Raw genomic sequence first — 20,481 nt, 5'->3', positions numbered from 1 at the left:
GTGGCCGCAGGCGCACAGCCATACTCCCCCCTGGCACTGTAGCCTCAGTCTCTGGCTCCTGTAATTTATAGCACATATAGCGCGGGTCGTCTGTTCCGTGCCTGCTTGTAGTGCTCTCTGTTCTTTTGTGAAATTGACAGGCAAGCAGAAGGCAGCAGCCAGGAGCCAGGCCAACAGGACTGAGAATGAGAGAAGTCTGCACCTGAAAGCAGGATCTGGAGCAGCGAAAGGTCAAATGAGGCTCATACAGAAGAGGGTTGTGTGGATTTGGGATTAGGTGGGGGCCCCAGAAATATAATTGTACAGGGCCCGAAGAGTTCTGTTGCCAGCCCTGCTGCCCATGTCCCACCGATGTGCACCCTGGGAGATGTAGTCCTGACCAGCCGCTCCCCCACTCTCCCTGGGGAGCAGTTAACTACAACTCCCAGAGTCCTTCAGCGAGGGATTTTTAAAAATCGGTACAATCGTTACAATTTATTTTAGCCGGTACAGACTGTTAAAAAACGGTACTGTACAACATTTTGGTTGGTAAGCTGCTCAATCAGAGGTGTGTCATTCAGGTGCCAAAAGGGAGGGGTAATTCTGTCTAGGAAAAAAAAACATTTTGTATCCCAATTGCACACTGAATGAGAAAATAACTACATATTAATCAGATAATACAGAGATGTTGGTTGCATATATCTGCAGATATAGGGCTAAGCCCCCAGGCCGTGCGTCAAGGCCTCTCTGTCACTGGGGGTCCCTAATACTGGGTATGGGTCTGGGGTGTGGGCCCCCAATATGCCGACACAGGCTGAGTACTCCAGGGCAGCACACAAATGAAAATTAGTAAGGGTTAATAAGAAGCACATAAGTGCTATGTAGGGAAGTGAAGGTGGGATTAAAATACAAAATATATACAATGTGATAGGAAAAATAAGAGTTAATAAAGTGTTAGGGTGTGCTGACCTGGAGCAGACCAGCCCTACCAACACAGGGGGAACCACATTCCCAAACCCATCCCATAAGCTTTACTTTATTAACTCTTATTTTTCCTATCACATTGTATATATTTTGTATTTTAATCCCACCTTCACTTCCCTACATAGCACTTATGTGCTTCTTATTAACCCTTACTAATTTTCATTTGTGTGCTGCCCTGGAGTACTCAGCCTGTGTCGGCATATTGGGGGCCCACACCCCAGACCCATACCCAGTATTAGGGACCCCCAGTGACAGAGAGGCCTTGACGCACGGCCTGGGGGCTTAGCCCTATATCTGCAGATATATGCAACCAACATCTCTGTATTATCTGATTAATATGTAGTTATTTTCTCATTCAGTGTGCAATTGGGATACAAAATGTTTTTTTTTCCTAGACAGAATTACCCCTCCCTTTTGGCACCTGAATGACACACCTCTGATTGAGCAGCTTACCAACCAAAATGTTGTGCAGTTGAGAGGCATAGATGGGTCAGCATTAGGAGGGATTGCTGACACCTGAGTGCCATTGGAGAAGCCAGGGGTATCTCCAGGTAAGCTGGCTCTCAGACGTTATAAGCCATTATCATGTGGCCTTACACTGGGCTATTAAGCCCAGACATATATGTTATTGCTTATGGGATGGGTTTGGGAATGTGGTTCCCCCTGTGTTGGTAGGGCTGGTCTGCTCCAGGTCAGCACACCCTAACACTTTATTAACTCTTATTTTTCCTATCACATTGTATATATTTTGTATTTTAATCCCACCTTCACTTCCCTACATAGCACCTATGTGCTTCTTATTAACCCTTACTAATTTTCATTTGTGTGCTGCCCTGGAGTACTCAGCCTGTGTCGGCATATTGGGGGCCCACACCCCAGACCCATACCCAGTATTAGGGACCCCCAGTGACAGAGAGGCCTTGACGCACGGCCTGGGGGCTTAGCCCTATATCTGCAGATATATGCAACCAACATCTCTGTATTATCTGATTAATATGTAGTTATTTTCTCATTCAGTGTGCAATTGGGATACAAAATGTTTTTTTTTCCTAAAAAAACGGTACTGTACCGGCTAAAATGGTACAGTTGGAGGGTATGGCAAAACATGCACGGCATAGGTGCCGATTTATTGTTTTGCTGGAGGGTGCTCAAGCCAAAACTATAGGGGAGTGGCTTCATGGGGAAGGGGCGTGGCCACAAAATAATACCAATTTATATTATGCAGCACAGTTGTCTCCAATATTCAAATTACGGCAGCAGAGTTCCCCTTTTTACACATTGCAGCAGCAGAGTTCCCCTTTTTACACATTACAACACAATGTAACGATACACACCATGAAATGTATTGAATCAATGCCACCAAAATGATTCAGTATTAATGCTCACATTACTATACTGTGCATCACAGACCAAAATGCACAATCCTACACCACCACGGCTGTGAGACACTGCTGACACAGTGAATGTAACAGAACAGTATAGGCTACATACCCCACTAATACAACCCTGCTGCACCCAAATATCCCAGTACGCCAGAATTGTCCTCAGTTAATCTGCTTCTGCCCCTACTTGCACAGCATGCCATCATTTACACCCCTGCTGTGCCCAAACATCCCAGTACCCCAGCTCTGCTGCATACAAGTTACATTTCTATTAAATACTAGCTGACCCGCCCGGTGTTGCCCGGGAAAACCTTGGGGTTTTTTTATTTCCAAAATTGCTGGAAAATGTCATCTTACAGTATGCTGTGCCAAAGACCTAAGATTATAATTTGTTATAGATTCCACCATAATGTTAGAATGTATTTGCATTGATACTCAATGATGGCAATGAAATCAGGTGTGGTGGTGTTGTTTGAAACACAACGCTCCTGAGTTGATAACTTGTATGTGTTGATGAATTCCACATCCACTCCTGAGATGTAGCACCTATGACATACCCTCCAACATCTGAGGGTCAGAAATCGATACAAAATCAGAAAGGGACATGGACACACCCAGGGGCAGATCCAGGATAAAATGACAGGGGGGGCACCATGATAAAAGAGGGTTTAGGTGGGGGAGGGGCGGTGTTAGTGGTGCCAGTGTGCATGCTAAGAGAGCGGCAGAGAGAGGGTGAGAATGGGATTAAAAATAGGCCCTGGCATTTAAAGTACACAGGCCCACCATGGCGACAAAGGTGAAGGATGTAGTGGTGCGCGCGCCGAAGGCACGCTCCGGAAAAGAGGGTGTGGTCACTCAACAGGGGGCGTGTCCTTGAGTGTAGTGTACAACACCATATACAACTTCTACACATTATGCAACAAAATACTAGACCCCATTATACTTGCCCCTTACACATGATGCCAAATGGAATGAGCCAAAATTCACATAATGCCACATGGATTGAGACAAAATTCACATAATGCCACACGAATTGAGCCAAAATTCACATAATAACACACGGATTGAGCCAAAATTCACATAATGCCACAAGGATTGTCTCAAAATTCACATAATGCCATATGGATTGAGCCAAATTCATAAAATGCCATACGGATAGAGCCAAAATTCACATAATGCCACACGGATAGAGCCAAAATTCATATAATGTCACACGGATTGAGCCAGAATTCACATAATGCCACACGGATTGAGAAAGAATTCACATAATGCCACATGGATTAAGCCAAAATTCACAATACGCTTCATAAACAGTGACATTGTCCACCAAAGGCACGCATTAAACATTTACACCATAATGTCCATTACACATTAAGTTACACACCATTATGTCCATTATGTGTTATGCCAAACACCATAATGCCTATTAAAAATTATGCTACATGAGTGCTGCTTATCTACATGCTCATTGCCAAGGGTTCCATGCTCATTGCCAGAGGTTCCATGCTTGTTGCCATGTGGGATTACATGCTTATTGCCAAGCATGCTCGCGGTAAATGGGGGACAACCGCCGCCAGGCAGAAGTGACAGCCACTGACAGTGGCAGAGCCTGGCTGTATTCAGAGCACTGCAGGTCCCAGCTATTTGAAATAATACCCCTTTCACACCAGAAAATGCATTCCCAGGTTGGCCCCTTTTACACCAGCCTAGTCCCTGCATTTTCTGGCGTGAGGGGGAGAGAAAACCACCCCTCCCCCCTTTAACCAGTTATCTCATTTAACCGGCTATATCTTCGGAAACAATTGACCCATTTACATGAGACAAGTATCATATTGAAGAACTTTTGAGTGTGCTTTGAATGATTTTGGTCCAGTGAAACTGAAACGTTTGGTTCCAGAGTAATCTGCCCTCAAAGAACATGAACAACCATGAAATTTCAAAAATAAAAAAATAGTTTTACACGCAATATCTCTGGAACCGATTAACCGATATGGACCAGCCTGATATCATATGAAGGCCCAGCGATTTGGAATTAAATGAGATCAACCACAAGCTTCTGTGATGCCAGGGAGGGAACTGGCAGCCTTCGAAACTGGGTGGGGGTCGGAATTGTCCGGTCCCATATTATCCTATGCTGAAAAAACGTCACAGTTTTGCCAGGCGATATCTCCGGTTCACGGGGGGCTAGAGACACGGGGCTTGGCTCGTTGGAAAGCCCTGGTTCCTCAGCTACAAAATGACGGGGGGGGGGGGGGGCACGTGCCCGGGTGCCCCCCCCCCCCCCCTGAATCCGCCACTGGACACACCTCCATTTCTATACTTTCAAAGGTACAGTTTCTAGGGTGTGTAATTACAGGCGCTGTGTGCGTGGAGACCGGGGTGGGCGTTACTTACCGCCAGTGGCGTAGCTTGCTTTGCGGCGCCACCCCGCCGTTAATGGGGGGGGGCGCCCCCCCCGTCGGCCTCCCTCCCCCGGCCGCCCGTGCCCCCCCATCGCCGCAGGCTTACCTGTCTGCGCTGCAGCGCGTCCCGGCTCCCCTCCTGGCTTCGATTAATTCTATGCAGATGGACCACGATAAAATGGCCGCCGCCATACCGCAGACAGTTTCAGAGAACTGTCTGCTTTATGGGGCGGCCATTTTATCGTGGTCCGTCGCGCAGAGCCGGGACGCGCGCAGACAGGTAAGCCTGCGGGGGATGGGGGGCGGGGGCATTACTATAGCACCGCAGCCCCCCCGGCGCCCCCACATGCACAGCGCCCCCCCCGTGACCGCGGGGGCTGAGGTGCTATAGTTACGCCCCTGCTTACCGCGCCACAATTAATTAAAAATGTAGGTGTTTGGTACACCTACAGGGGATCCTGATGGGATTTTCACTACAGTGTCACCATAGGGGGATTCACAATTCGGGTCCAGGTGGTCTTTTAGGGACCATTTACAATCCCGTAGGTCTCTTCTCCTTGACCCTACGGTCTCCCTTAATGATAGTCAATCACTGAGGGAGACCGTAGGCTCCAAGAGAAGAGACCAACGGGATTGTAAAGGGGTCCCTAAAAGACCACCTGAACCCCAATTGGATATCCCCCTATGGTGACACTGTAGTGAAAATCCCATCAACTGGGGACCCCCTGTAGGTGTACCAAACACCAATTATGCCCACAATATCCATATCCCCCTCCACCTATAGATTTGTTTCGCAACCCACCGCCATCCAAACAATTATCAGTTTGAATCAGAATTTACTTTTAATCCTACTTTCATTTCTTGATTGTACTTCTATGTACACATATTTTTTTTCATGATTTATTCAGTCACTATATTGTGGCAAATCTTCATCTCAGTATTATTCTTCAACTTCTTACACTCATAACATTCAAACAAATGCATGCAGCGCTCATGCCCATCGACCAAACATTATCTATGAACCAAAAGAGTATGGGAAACCCTTAAGGCAGAGCAGTGCCTAACATCCAACTGACTAACAGGGTGAGTGCAGTGTACCCACTTTGTATTGATCAACAGGTGCATTGGCCAGGACAAAGATTTCTCAGTGCAACTGGCCGGGGAGTACAGTGACGGGCTGGAGGACTGGAGAGACGGATATGCGGAAAAAAGAAAAAACGGTACATTAGGTACAGTTTTTATTTGCCGGTACAGACTGTTAAATAAACGGCAAATTCTTTTTTTATGTGTTCTGTGTGTTTGTGTGTGTTGTACTGTTTTTGTGTGTGTGTGTGTTGTAGTGTATGTGGTTGTGTGTGTTGTGTTGTATGTATCTGTTCAATGCGTAAGTGTGTGTGGTGTTCTATGTATATACAGTATGTGTATGTGTGTGTTTGTGTATCTGTGCAATGTTTAAGTGTGTGTTTTGTGTATGTTGTACTGTTTTTTGGGTGTGTATGGTGAATGTAGGTGTGTGTTGTGCTGTTAGAGGTATGTTATGTGTGTGTGTGTGTGTGTTGTGTGTATCTACCCTATGTGTAAGTGCGTAAGGTGTGCTATGTATAAATGTGTGTGTAGTGTGCTGTGTGTATCTGTGCAATGTTTAAGTGTGTGTGTTCTGTGTATTGTACTGTTTTTGATTGTGTGTTGTAGTGAATGTGGGTGTGTGTTGTACTGTGAGTGGTGTGTTATGTGTTGTGTTGTGTGTATCTGCCGAATGTGTAAGTTTGTGAGGTGCGCTACGTATATATGTGTGTGTAGTGTGCTGTGCGTATCCTGGCAATGTTTGTGTGTGTTCTGTGTGTTTCTGTATCTGCACAATGTTAAAGTGTGTGTGTTCTTTGTGTTTGTTGTACTGTTTTTGGGTGTGTGTTGCAGTGTATATGGGTTTGCGTTGTACTGCTTGTGGTGTGTTATGTGTGTGTTTTGTTGTGTGTATCTGTCCAATGTGTGTGTGAGGTGCGCTACGTATATATGTGTGTTTTGAGTGCTATGTGTGCGTATGTGATGTACTGTGTGTGTGCGTGTACAATGTGTACGTGTGTGTGCATACCTCCCAACCTGACCCCCTCCAGGAGGGACAGAATGCTCCATTTCTGGCCTTTCTCTTAATTTATGATTGCCATCACCTGTTTAAACAGGTTAATTGTGAAGAAAGGTGTTTCACCACAGGTGATGGTAATCATAAATTAAGAGAGAAGTCTAGAAACAGAGCATTGTGTCCCTCCTGGAGAGGGTCATGTTGGGAGGTATGTGTGTGTGATGTGTGGTCTATGTATATCCTCAATTATTCCTAATTGTTTGAAGCCTTCACCACAATGTTAGAATGTGTCATTCATACTCAATGACAGCAATGAAATCAGGTGTGGAGTTGTTCCTCCGTCAACGGTTTCCCAGATCGTCGATCTTTTCCCCAGATCGTCGATCTTTTTCCCAGATCATCAATGAAGGCAAATTAAAACTTGTTTTTTTTCTAATGCTGTGTACACACGGGGGAGATATATTGCTCAGCCATATATGGCTGAGCAATATATGGCTGAGCCATATATTGCTCAGTTTCTACTTTACATCAGCGACCAGAGATGGTCGCTGATGAAAAAGAAACTGCCGGGGGGAGCCCGGCAGTGGTAATCAGCTGGTCGCAGGAGCATGTTCCTGCGACCAGCGATCACCACAGGGGCAAAAACGGGAGCGCGCACCCGGCGATATATCGCTGGTGCACACTCCCATTGAGGGCAATATGGTCGCTCAGCGACCATATTTCCCGCGATTTTGCACAAAATCGCCCCTGTGTGTACGCACCTTAAGTGAAATTTCCCAAAAACGACTTCGAGGTGCACACCACCGGGTCCAGAGGTATCTGATTGCTGAATTTGGTGGCTCTGTGTGCCAGGTGTGTCCGCAATGCAACAGACACGCACGCACACACACTCTTCAACTTATTATATAGATTGGTGGAATGCCACAGTAAGAGGCCACTGGCCACACACTGGGATTAATTCTGGATAGTACACAACATTAATCTGCAAAGCCACGGAAGCCACATTTACTCCCTTATGCGAATGCCATATATCATACATTTATGTGAGTTAGAGTATCTTCCACCTGAAAGTCAGACTGGCCACTGATTTTATGCCAACTGCTGCATCATCCATCCTATTAGCACATGCACCAGCCTCAGTGACACTGCCTACCTGTCCTGCACAATGGCGCGCGGAGGAGAGGGAGGGGGAGGTGGTTGACGTCCAGTGCCTACCTGTCCTGCACAATGGCGCATGGAGGAGAGGGAGGAGGAGGTGGTTGGCATCGGCGATGGCGCCAGGCGGGAGCGTGACACAGGACGTGTAAGTGTGCGCCAAGCGTGGACTGATAAACGCACATAAGTGTCCTATAGTAGGGCGGCCGTGGTGGTGGGTATGATTTTTTTTAACAGCTAAATATTCAGCAGTGCTGCAGTGGCCAGCAGGACTCGGGGGCGGCCGGCAGTGGGTGCCCATGAATTTCCGTGGGTGCTCAAGCCCTATGCTGTGTGGGGACCGACTTTGAGAACCTGTGAGCTAGTAGCTGGGTAGTTCTCATTACCTATTTTGAATAATTATTTCTTGGATTGGTGTGAATCGAATCTGAAAAAAGTTTGTATAGCTCCAGGTGTAAGGGTTAGATTACACGAGGAGGACAGGGTGCTGCGCAGCTTATGGCGCCCTATATATAATGTATGGTGATGAAGTCCAGATGTTACCGTATAAAGGTTATGATCTTTAGTAAGTCTTTATTTTTTGTGCTGATAAAAAATAATGCAAGATTTTTGAGGATCTTGTTGGTGTCACGAATTATAAAATGTCACACAATTTTTTTGGTTTCTCAGTATCTAATTCTATACTTGGTATACTGATTTACCGTATATATTAATTATACCTCCTCCCATTATGGGTCATCTCTTTCAGGCCTATCCTGCCCAGTATAGACTTTTGTATAGAGCCTAAAATGGCTGCTTCACCTGGATACATTTTGGGTAGGATGAATAGTCCTTGGAACTTATGTCTAAAAAATGGCTGCCTCGCCTGTGTATTATGGCCATCTTCTGTAATTTATGCAAATGTAGGCCTCTGTGTCACAATCGGATTCAGTATGAAATCCCGGCGGTCGGGATCCCGGCGTACAAAATCCCGACGCCGGAATCCCGACCGCCGAAATCCCGACAAGGGGGGACGTGGATCGCCCCCCCTTGCGGGCTCGCTGCGCTCGCCACGCAGCAGGCCCGGTGCCTCGCTACGCTCGGCACACTAATTTATTTTCCCTCCAGGGGTGTCGTGGACACCCACGTAGGGAGAAAGTGTCGGGATTTCGGCAGTCGGGATTCCAGCGTCGGGATTCTGAACTCCGGGATCCCGACCGCCGGGATTTAAACTGCATCCAGTCATGATCATAGGGTGCCATATGCACTAAGCTTCAAAAGTGATACAATGGAGAGTGATAAACAACCAACCAATCAGCTCCTTTTCAAACACAGTCTGTGACATGGTTAGTAGGAGCTGATTGGCTGGCTGTTTATCACTCTCCATTGTATCACTTTTGAAGCTTAGTGCATCTGGCCCACTATCTGTAAAGTGCTTTGCATCCCACTATAGAAAGAAACACAGAAGGCTGAATAAGCCTGAGGTGACATAAACCACTAAGGGTTCTCACAGGGTACACTCTGCTGTTGATCACATGCTATGCTAATGAGGATGGGCACAAGGCCTATCAGAGCAGGGGGAGGGTCTAAGCAGGGTAGGAATGATCACGAGTTTAGAGTGATCACCCCCTGTCCAAGAAGCTGCTGCCCAGGCAAGACCTCCAGTACAGCCTCCCTTCTGAGTCAGGTTTTTTGTCTTTTATTAACAGCCTGTTAATCTATCTCTCCCTCTCCCTCTTCTCTCTTTAGCCTTTTTTCTCCTGTCCCTCTGTCTTTACATACTTGTGCGATGCCCCGTCCGTCCAGGCTTTCCCGCCTCCCCGCCCGCCTGGCTGATGCTGCCTTCGCGTGTGGGGGGCCCGCTGTGTCCGGCTCCGCCGCCCCTCCGGGTCCTGTGGTCCGGGGGGGGGGGGGGCGCGGCGGGGATCGGCGGCTCCTAGCGCACGTGTGCACGGCGATCTGGCCGGGGCGCAGGTTGATGACGCGGCCGGGCGTCCGGCCGCGTCACACGATAGGAGAGGCCGCGGCGCCGCGGCTTCTCCTGCAGCAGGGGGGTCGGGCAGGGGTAGCGCCCGTGGTGCGGTTAGTCGCGGGCGCGGGCTGGGCACCCGCCGCCCGCGTGACACGGAAACTCGGCAGGCGGCGACCAGGTCAGGCACCCGCCAGGCGGGGCCTGATTCAGGCCTGGTCGCGCCTGCGGCCCCTGTAATCCCCCGCTATATAGCACAGTGGGCAGGCCCAGCATGAGGGCAAGGGGCAGGGGGCGCCCTTCCAACGTTCCCAGGCTGGCCAGTAGACTGGCGCAGCCTGGGGGGAGGGATAGCCAGCCCCCTGTGACACTTTCTGGCATTACCAGGGGGGACAATATACAGGTTGCACCCCTAACAGTGGGTGCCCCCACTGCCACCCCCACCAGGGCCGGGAGAATGGCAGCCTTATCCCCATTGCGCCTTGCTAGGAGGCGTTTATTGCAGGTGGCTAGGAGGGTCCCTCAGCGGTCCGTGGGGGGCGGACCTTCAGCGGTCCCCACTAGCGGGGCCCCGTCTGTAGCTCAGGCGGCCCCGGGTCCCCGAACTCCTCTGGCGGGGGAGGATGCGCGGCAGTTCCTGGCGCTGCTGTCATCTTTTTTGGGGCAGGCTCCAAATTTGGCGTCTTCCGCCGCGGCATCCCCCCCTTCCCCCTCCATGTTGCCCAGTGTGACGGCCCAAGCAACGATAGGAGCCGGTGGTACCCATGCTCCAGATGCTTCCACATCCGCGGCTGCAGCTGTCCGGCCAGCCTTCACGGAGGCTCTTGCCCACGGTGGACCTTTGGAGTTGAGCCTTGTGCCTCGGGACGGCACCTCAGGTGGGTCAAAAAGGAAGAGCAAGCAGCGCAGGCGTAGGGACTCCCGCACCTCCTCCTCATCCACCGGGCGTTCGGACTCCGCTACGTCCGGGGAGGACGTAAATCGCGGAGACGTCGGCGTCGCCATGGGCGACGTCGCCGCCATTCCAGCTCCAGCGGTAGCTCAGGGTCCCCCCTTTACCCTAGGGGCCAGGTGGTGCATTGCGAAAACACCGCTGTGCTTAGGGGCCTGAGGCGCAGCATGCAGGAGCGAATTAGGGACGGAAAATATGTAAACTTCATTAAAATGACAGCGCAGGATGAGAAGGATTACCGCGCAGCAACGCAAAAACGGGGGATTGGTGAAGAGGCCTTTTGCACCTACCACCGGTGGCAAGCGGGCCTCTTCATGTTTGCGGCCTGTTACCTGGAAACTAGGCCCCAGGAACACATGAATATGGTGCGTTACATGCACATGATTCATGCTATGTTCCTTTCTGATGGGGACTCGTCATGGCGCTCCTATGACGAGAGTTTCAGATGGAAACAGTCGGGATTGGCAATCATGAACCTAGGTTGCAAAGATGTGGAGATTTGGATGGGCCCAAAACCTGCAGCTCCCCCGGCCGTTGCAGCCCCTCCTCCGAAAAAGGCCACGGCGCCCTTTCGCGCAGGAGGGGGGGCGGAGGGATCCTCCGCTGGTCGATGCTATGCATACAACGGGGCGGGCTGTTCCCTGGGTGCGCGATGCAAGTACAAGCACTGCTGCGCTAAGTGTTGGGGCCCCCACACGGCTAAGGACTGCAAAAAAGGGAAACAGGGAGGCCCTCCAGCGGCACAAGCGGCAGGGGGACACCCTCAATAAGGCCCCTTCCCCAGTTAGGCTTGGCCGCATGGCCAGTTGGCTGGCGGCATACCCACAAGAGGAGGAGGCTTCCTTCTTGCGGTCGGGATTTAACGTGGGTTTCTGCCTCCCCATAGACGGGGAGGTGTCGACCTCGTCTCCCCGAAATTTAAAATCCGCCAACCAGATGCCCGGGGTGGTCTTGGAGAAGGTCGCTAAGGAGGTCTCACTGGGTAGGATGATAGGTCCTTTCCAGTTCCCCCCAGTGGCCGATTTAGTTTTATCCCCAGTTGGGGTGGTTCCCAAGAAGGCCCCGGGTAAGTATCGGCTCATTCAACACCTGTCACACCCTGTGGGCAGTTCGGTGAATGACGCTATCCCCGAAGACTTGTGCCGGGTTCGGTACCAATCTTTCGAACAGGCGTTGACAATAGTTCGGGGTTTCGGCCCCGGTGCGCTGCTGGCTAAGATCGACATCAAGTCGGCCTTTCGCCTCCTCCCCCTGCACCCGGAGTCGTTTCGGTTCATGGGCTTTCGCCTCCCCACAGGCTTCTATGTGGACAGGTGCTTGCCCATGGGCTGCTCGATCTCCTGCGCCTTCTTCGAACGCTTCAGTAGCTTTCTGCACTGGTGCGTGGTTACGGGATCAGGGGAGTCCGGGGTGGCCCACTACCTGGATGATTTCCTGTGTGTGGGCCCCGCGGAATCATCGCGCTGCGGAGCTTTGGTCGCATACATGCAGGGCCTGTTTCAGTATCTAGGGGTCCCGGTTGCGGTTGACAAGACGGAGGGGCCGGTTTCCTGCCTTTCCTTCTTGGGCATCGAGATCGACACCGTCGCCGGGTGCTGCAGGCTCCCCCTTGAAAAACTGTCCCGATTGCGGGCGGCGATAGCCCTCGCGCTCTCCACAGGTAAGCTGCAGTTGCGCCAGATGCAGTCTTTGCTGGGTTTGCTACATTTTGCGTGCAGGGTGATCCCCATGAGACGGGTTTTCTGTAGAAAACTTGAGAGATCCGTCTCCGGCATAAGACACCCCTTACACTTCATTCGACTCTCAGCCGAACTGAAGAGGGACCTGCGCGTGTGGCTCTCCTTCTTAGAACAGTTTAGTGGGGTCCTCATATGGCCTCCCCCCCCCCCTGCGACAATCATCAGCTGCAATTGTTCACTGATGGGTGGGCTTTGGAGCCTTCCTACACGGGTCATGGTGCGCCGCACCGTGGCCCCTGGAGTGGGTGACAGAGGGCCTCACTAAAAATTTGCTGCTCCTTGAGCTGTTCCCCATAGTGGTGGCTCTGGAACTTTGGGGCGACAGGCTGCGCAACGCTAGCATTGTTTTTTGGTGCGATAACTTGGGGGTGGTGCACGCGGTCAACCGCCAGGGTTCCGCCTCCCTTCCAGTGGTTCGCCTACTAGCGCGTCTGGTTTTAAAATGCCTGCTACTGAATGTACACTTCGTGGCAAGGCATGTTCCCGGAGTGGAGAACTCCGTGGCGGACGCCTTGTCCAGGGCTGACTGGGTTAAGTTCCGGGCCCTGGCACCTCATGCCTCTCCTGTTGGTGAATGTTGTCCCTCTTATGTTTGGCAGATGATCAGGCCGGAATGGAGGGGCTAGCCATGCGGGCTATTGCGCCCACGACGCTGCAATGCTATCGGGCAGGTTGGCATGAGTGGGAACAATTTCGGCTGTCTGCCCCTCAAGCAGGTAAGACACCTAATGCGGCCATGGTGGCCTTCGTTTGGAGTTTGTACTCCTTAGGTCGTTCTGTCGCCTCCGTGCGCAGGATGCTAGCAGGGGTGTCTTTCTTTTCTGCTTTGCAGGGTAGGGCGGACCCGTCCCGGTCGTTTTTGGTGTCAAGAGCTTTACGTGGCTGGCGGAGGGCCTTGCCAGCGCTCCCAGACCGGAGGCGCCCGATTGATCTGGCATTGCTACCAGCTTTGCTGGACGCCCTAGGGGACATTTGTGAGCCTGCCTACGAGGTCCTCTTGTTCCGAACGGCGTTTGCAATGGCGTATCACGGGGCCTTCAGGGTTGGAGAGCTGGTGTCTCCATCGATACGGGCTCCTTCACCTTTGTCCGTGGACGATTTAGTGGTCCAGGAGGATTCGGTGCTTTGTCACCTGCGACGATCCAAGACAGACCAGGCCGGTAGGGGGAGATGGCTGTCCCTGCTCCCATGTACGGTGGAGGGGGCGTGCCCTGTGGCGCTGGCTACGGCCTTGTCACAGGCGCGCCCGAATCTGCCTGGTGCGTGGTTGATGCACGAGGATGGGTCACCTCTCACCAAGTACCAGTTTGGTCACGTCTTGGGACGGGCACTGGAGGCCATAGGCCTTGATCCAAAGGAATTTGGGTCGCATTCCTTCCGGATCGGGGCTGCTACCTCGGCGGCTGCGGAGGGCCGCTCCGACGCAGAGATTCAATCTCTGGGTCGATGGCGCTCGGCAGCATTCCGTAGGTATATTCGGCCGACCTTATCTATCACTGATCACCATGGTCGACTGGACGCATAAGCGCTCGCCAACTTCCAGTGGGGGCCTTGAGGTGTTTTTTTCACATTCGCCCGGGGGCACAATTTGGCTATAATTTCAATCTGGCATGGCGTACTGGTTAGTTTACTCCGGGCGGTGTGTTTTGTGCCTCAAGAGCTGGTCGGCCACGGTTTTTCCTCCTCCCTATCTCTATAACCTGTTTAGCGTGTGAGTGCAGTGACATGGTTTCTCCGACTAACTAACCTCTTGTATGCATATTTCAGATCGACGGGACGTTAAGTCCGTGTGGATGTTGGGCCATTCCTTTGTGTACTGGGCCTCGCAGGCGAAACTCGCCTCTGACGTATGCATGTTTCCGCAAGCTGGGGAGGTTAGGTGGTTAGGAGTGAGGGGCATGAGGTGGTGTGCACTGCAGGCCCAAATGATACGTGCCGTGAAGCAGTTTGGGGTCCCGGAGGTCATTATATTCCACTTAGGCGGGAATGACCTTGGGCGGGGATCCGTCCTGGAGCTGCGCTCCGTGATTGTCCAGGACCTTCACATCATTGCCCAAGTTTTGCCGTCATGTATGTTAGTGTGGTCCTCCATAATATCCAGGATAGTATGGAGGGCAGCGAGATCATGCACCAGCATCGAGCGTTCACGCAAGAAGGTGAACTCTATGGTTGAAAGATACCTGTTAGCTAACGGCAGGGGTGTCATTCGACATGACGCCATCAGCTTCCAGCGCCCCGAGCTGTACAGGAGTGATGGTGTGCATTTGAGCCCGGAGGGTATGGCTCTGTTTTTAGGCAACATTTTTGCCTGGTTAGCGGCACGGTGCTGAGCGTTTTTATTAGTGGTGGCAGTTGCGGCCTAGGGCCTGGCTGTGGCGGTAAAGAACGGTCATTCTTTAAGAACTCTGTATGTGTGTAGGTAGTGGGGGTGCACTCTCCCTCGACAACGATTGTCATGGGCCACGCTTTTGCCCGGGGGATGGCCGTCACCACCAGGCCTGGTGGCTGACCAGGGAGAGTGGTCATCCAGCGTTGTATGTATGATTAAGTGATCTTTAACCCCACCTTTCCTATAATGACCGTTCTTTGGTGCCGCCACCATTCATAGTCTTAGTTTAATTGTCAAATAAATTTGACATTCTGTTTTTGAAACGCCAGCACTTTGTGTCGTGTCTTTATTTTAGGTTAAGTTTAGATAAGGTTAAATAAGTTGTATTTAAGTGTATCAACAGACAGGTGGACCAGGGGGATACCCGATGGTGAGTTTAAGAAACACAGAAGGCTGAATAAGCCTGAGGTGACATAAACCACTAAGGGTTCTCACAGGGTAGACTCTGCTGTTGATCACATGCTATGCTAATGAGGATGGGCACAAGGCCTATCAGAGCAGGGGGAGGGTCTAAGCAGGGTAGGAATGATCACGAGTTTAGAGTGATCACCCCCTGTCCAAGAAGCCCCACCCACCCTTCCCTGTTTCTCTTCCTCTTCGGCGGCGGTAAAGAACGGTCATTCTTTAAGAACTCTGTATGTGTGTAGGTAGTGGGGGTGCACTCTCCTTCGACAACGATTGTCATGGGCCACGCTTCTGCCCGGGGGATGGCCGTCACCACCAGGCCTGGTGGCTGACCAGGGAGAGTGGTCATCCAGCGTTGTATGTATGATTAAGTGATCTTTAACCCCACCTTCCTATAATGACCGTTCTTTGGTGCCGCCACCATTCATAGTCTTAGTTTAATTGTCAAATAAATTTGACATTTTGTTTTTGAAACGCCAGCACTTTGGCCCTTATTCTGATTGATGCGTACTTTTCCGCATACTTTCGGATAGCGTCTTTACGGCGTCTGCGCATGCGTGGAGAACGCAACGCACATGTGTCATGCACTGACTCCGTACCTGTTCGGCCAAATCCCGTACAAAACTGTGCACCGCAATCAGTCTGGAAATATGGGCGTATTATGGGCGTCATGCGGAATGACACATGGGCGTAGTTTCAAAGTGGGCAAAACTGGGAGGAAACATGGGCGGACACGGGGGAGTACACTTATGTTGGGGGGCGTGCATTCGGATAGCACTCCGAATGCACGCGAACAAAACCGATAGAAATGTGCGGTGTCCATAAGTCAAGTATTGCTTTGCGGAAACCACTCGGTCTTGCGGTAGGCGAACGGAACGCCTAATGACTACAAGCATTAACACCTGAACCCAATACAATCGACTCCTTTACTCATTACTCACTAATAGGACGCTTGTCAGTGCTTTAATTGAAACCATTGCACTTCAATTGCTGTAAGGGTTAATGTGTGCAATGCATGTGTTAGGCATGGTTGTAAGGATATTTTGGCATATAATTGATTCCAATTCCAAATAAACATTTTTTTATGAGGATAGGTAATTGAATAAGTGGGTCATGTGATGTATTGCAGAATAGACATAATAGTGGGTAGTTTTGCGTAAATACACCGCTTCCGTGCGGACGGACCGCTTGCCATCCGTTCGGATGCGGTATTCCCGTGCATACTCTGTAATACCGTGCAGAATCTGAGTGTTTCCCCCGCACACGCATGGTTTGTATGTCGTCCGTAAACACGCCCTGTTCTTAAAGAGTGAGCCCGTCCGAATGCGGAGGACACGTGGGCGTTTCTACGGACGATGGCCGCACGCGGCAGCACAGCGTGGCGTGCGGACCGCACCGTAAGAATTCGGGAATATCCACATCAATCAGAATAAGGGCCTTTGTGTCGTGTCTTTATTTTAGGTTAAGTTTAGATAAGGTTAAGTAAGTTGTATTTAAGTGTATCAACAGACAGGTGGGCCAGGGGGATACCCGATGGTGAGTTTAAAGCGCTATATAAATAACTATTATTATTATGGGCAATATGTCCCGTCATCTCCGTACAACGTCCTCTCCTTAGGTCATCGCTTACTTTTACTCCGAAGGAAAAAGGACTCAGATCATAAAGCAAAACAGATCATAAAGCAAAACAGAATACAGTATAATGGGCCTGATTCTGAGGTAGATTCAGTGGTGGTTGTAAAAAAGACAAAGGTTTAGGATAAATCCACTTTCAGCGCCACAGATGAGGAAGGGTAATATTTAAGGAAATATGCGTCCCTTATAAATAAATACCGTTCCTCTTCTCCGTATATGTCACTCAAGGATTCAGCCGAAATGACTAATTTGCATAAACAGCACCCTCATTTGCATACGCCACGCCCCTTTTCGGGCTTCGCCGCGTGAGTGTCCCTATTCTTGTCTGCAGAAAGTTGCGAGGTATGTATTTCATCCACTGTATATGAAAAAAAATGTGCAAAGGAAATGCATATAGTGCAATGATCCTTTTTTATTCAAATATAACACATGCCCTTATTCTGGTTGGTGCGGATATTTCCGTGTGCGTTTGTTCCGCCGATGTTTTGTGTTTGCGCATGTGCAGAGGCATATCTGCGCATGTGCGAGCGGGACGCACGGCCACATTCCGCATGAAATGTGTACACTACGAACAGGGGGAGGAGAGGGGCGTGAAGGGCTGTTTGGGCTCATTACCATATGCATACACCCCGCGTTTCATGGGCGTTCCCATGAAAACGCTGGGTGTATGTATGGTAATGCGGCCGTGACGCACGTGTAGCGGGTGGACATATGACATCGCCGGATGTCAGCTGCCCGCCCAGATCCCTGCTTTTGCACAGAGAAATGCCCGAGTGGTCTGAGCTCGCAGGAGCTGCCTGACCACTCGGTCCTGCATTCGATGGTATGCGACCATCGAATGATGGGGGAGGTTCCCAGAGATGGAGGAGGTGTATACATGAGAAATCCACTCGTGCTCCGTGTGGTCAGTGGCTTACCGCATTCGGATGGAGTGAGCGATCCGTACGGAAGGCGGGGTTTAGGACGCACGGTCCTGGCCGCATATTCGGCTCCGGTCGCACAGACCAGAATAAGGCCCATACTGACATATACATACAAAAACACACAAGTGGGTAGTGGAGGGAAAACTGAGAAAGACATTGCATGTACATTGGATGAAATACCCTGAGAACAGGACGGAATCTTAGAGGATATTTGAATACTGCTTGTCATTTCGGCTGAATCCTCGAGTGACATATACGGAGAAGAGGAACGGTATTTATTTATAAGGGACGCATATTTCCTTAAATATTACCCTTCCTCATCTTCCTCATCTTTTTTGCACCAATTTGTACAGGTGGGAGGGCAGCTGGAGGGATACACCACAATGGCAGCCTAGTGCGCACTAGCAGAGTCTTGTACACCACTTTTTTTACTTCAGTGGTGGTTGTATTTTGTGGACGCCACCACTTCAGCATCACGCCTGCGGAACTTCCATGCCACACCCATGAGACGGGTCATCTTTGTGCGTCTGTTTTGTCGCCAACCAAGACATTTCTGTTTCTGTTACCGCGTGCCTTCATAGTAATAGCGCCTTTGTGAGGACACGCCATGTGATGCATCCGCCGCAGGAGTTTCTAGGGATTTTCAAGAGAATAGACTAATCCCTGTAATCTTCAGCATTGCGCGCGGTCTGGGACAGGTCCAGTATTTGGTGGCCCAGGATAATCATGTGCCAGGCAGGATGGGACATGGACGGGACCTGTACAGCTGAGTGGCCTTCTTCTCTTTCTGTACCACCTTGTTTATAAGTATTGGAGGTTTATAGAATAAAATTCTACTTTATATAGATGAGTCTAATGCTACCCATATGCGATCGGATTCAATGCAACATCGAAGTGCGATGTCCATCGAACCCGATCGCAAAAAGTGCCTCCTTACAACACCCGATGTCGCATGCCATCTTGAGATGGCACATCGGGTGCTGGAAGATGGCGGGCAGAGGGCGGCGTTGTAGTGTAGGGCTAGAAGTAGCACTAGCAGTCGGCAGTGGGTCAGCGGTGTCGGCAGAAGTGTTTAAAACACTGGGCAGCCCTCTGATTGGCTGAGCTATCCCAGCCAATCAGAGGACTGCCCAGTGTTTTAAACACTTCTGCCGCCGCCACTGACTGACCCCCGCCGCCCACTAGAGCTACAGCTACAATGAGGCCCTATGCCTGCCCTCTCCCATGCCGCTAGTGGTCCCTCCGGCCCCCTCTACCCATCCCTAAGCCGCTGAAAAAGCGTTGCCTCCGCCCCCCCACCCGCGGATTGCATTCGAACATCGCATGTGGTTAAAAACCACTTGTGATTGCTCCTGCAATTCGATAAATATTATGTGCAGTATATAAGACCATGAAACGCAACATTCGACCGGCGTGCCCGCGCATCGCATCAAATGGTACACATTGTGTGCATACAATCATTTGATTTATCGGCCAGATGTGGTCGAAATCGAATGATTGCATGCAATATCTCACAAGTGTATGGGCAGCATTCCCAAACAAGGGCCCTTATTCTGGTTCGTGCGGTACGGCCCGCGTGCGGCCGTACCGCCGATGTTTTCCGTCTGCACATGCGCAGAGGTCAATCTGCGCATGTGCAGGCGAATTCGCCGCACATAACGTTAGTACGCCGCAAAGGGGGCGTATAGGGGCGTGAGGGGCTTCATGCCCTCATTTCCCTATGTATACGCCCCGCGTTTCATGGGCGTTCCCATGCAAACACGGGGCGTACGCATGGTAATGAGGCCATGACGCAACTCATGGGGGCGGAAAGCTGACGTCGCCGGATGTCAGCTTTCAGCCCCCATACAAGCTACCACACGGACGATTGTCCGTGTGGTCTCAGCTTGCGGGAGCTGCCGCGGCGTGCGGACCTGCCTTCGATGGTCGACGACCATCGAATGCAGGGGGCAGCTCCCACCATGGTGGAGGCGTACGCCTCCACCATTTTCATGCGGATCGGCAGCCGTCCGTGTACGGACGGCCGTGCCGATCCGTCTTGTAGGCGGGGATTCGTCTGGTGCGGTCGGAGCCGCATATGCGGCTCGACCGCACCAACCAGAATAAGGGCCAAGGTTCCCAATGCATCCCAATGATCTAGGTATTAAGTATATCCATGTTCGGCCACAAGTGACGTAGGGGGTTATTCAGACCTGTTTGCTAGGCTGCGTGTAATTGAATTTGAATCACCAATCTGTGCTGAGCCATGGATATACTTAACGCCTGGACCATTGGGGATCCTTGAGAACCGCGTTTGTGGACCTCTGACTCATCTCTGCCGCTATCACATGGACACGAATAATCATCCTGGGAAGGGACCCAGAAGTCACCCACTGCTGAGTCCTGCGTACCCCTGGGGTCCCCAGCAGGCAGGGCAGGTATGGCATCCCTCCCCTGTTACTAGCCACATATGGAATTTAGATAGAGGACAGCTCCACCAACATCATATCAAAGGATTCTTTATTGTAA

The sequence above is a fragment of the Crinia signifera genome, chromosome 4, assembly GCF_055691185.1.
Source record: "Crinia signifera chromosome 4, ASM5569118v1, whole genome shotgun sequence".
Classification (NCBI taxonomy): Eukaryota; Metazoa; Chordata; class Amphibia; order Anura; family Myobatrachidae; genus Crinia; species Crinia signifera.
Note: the sequence above shows the minus strand (reverse complement) of the source record.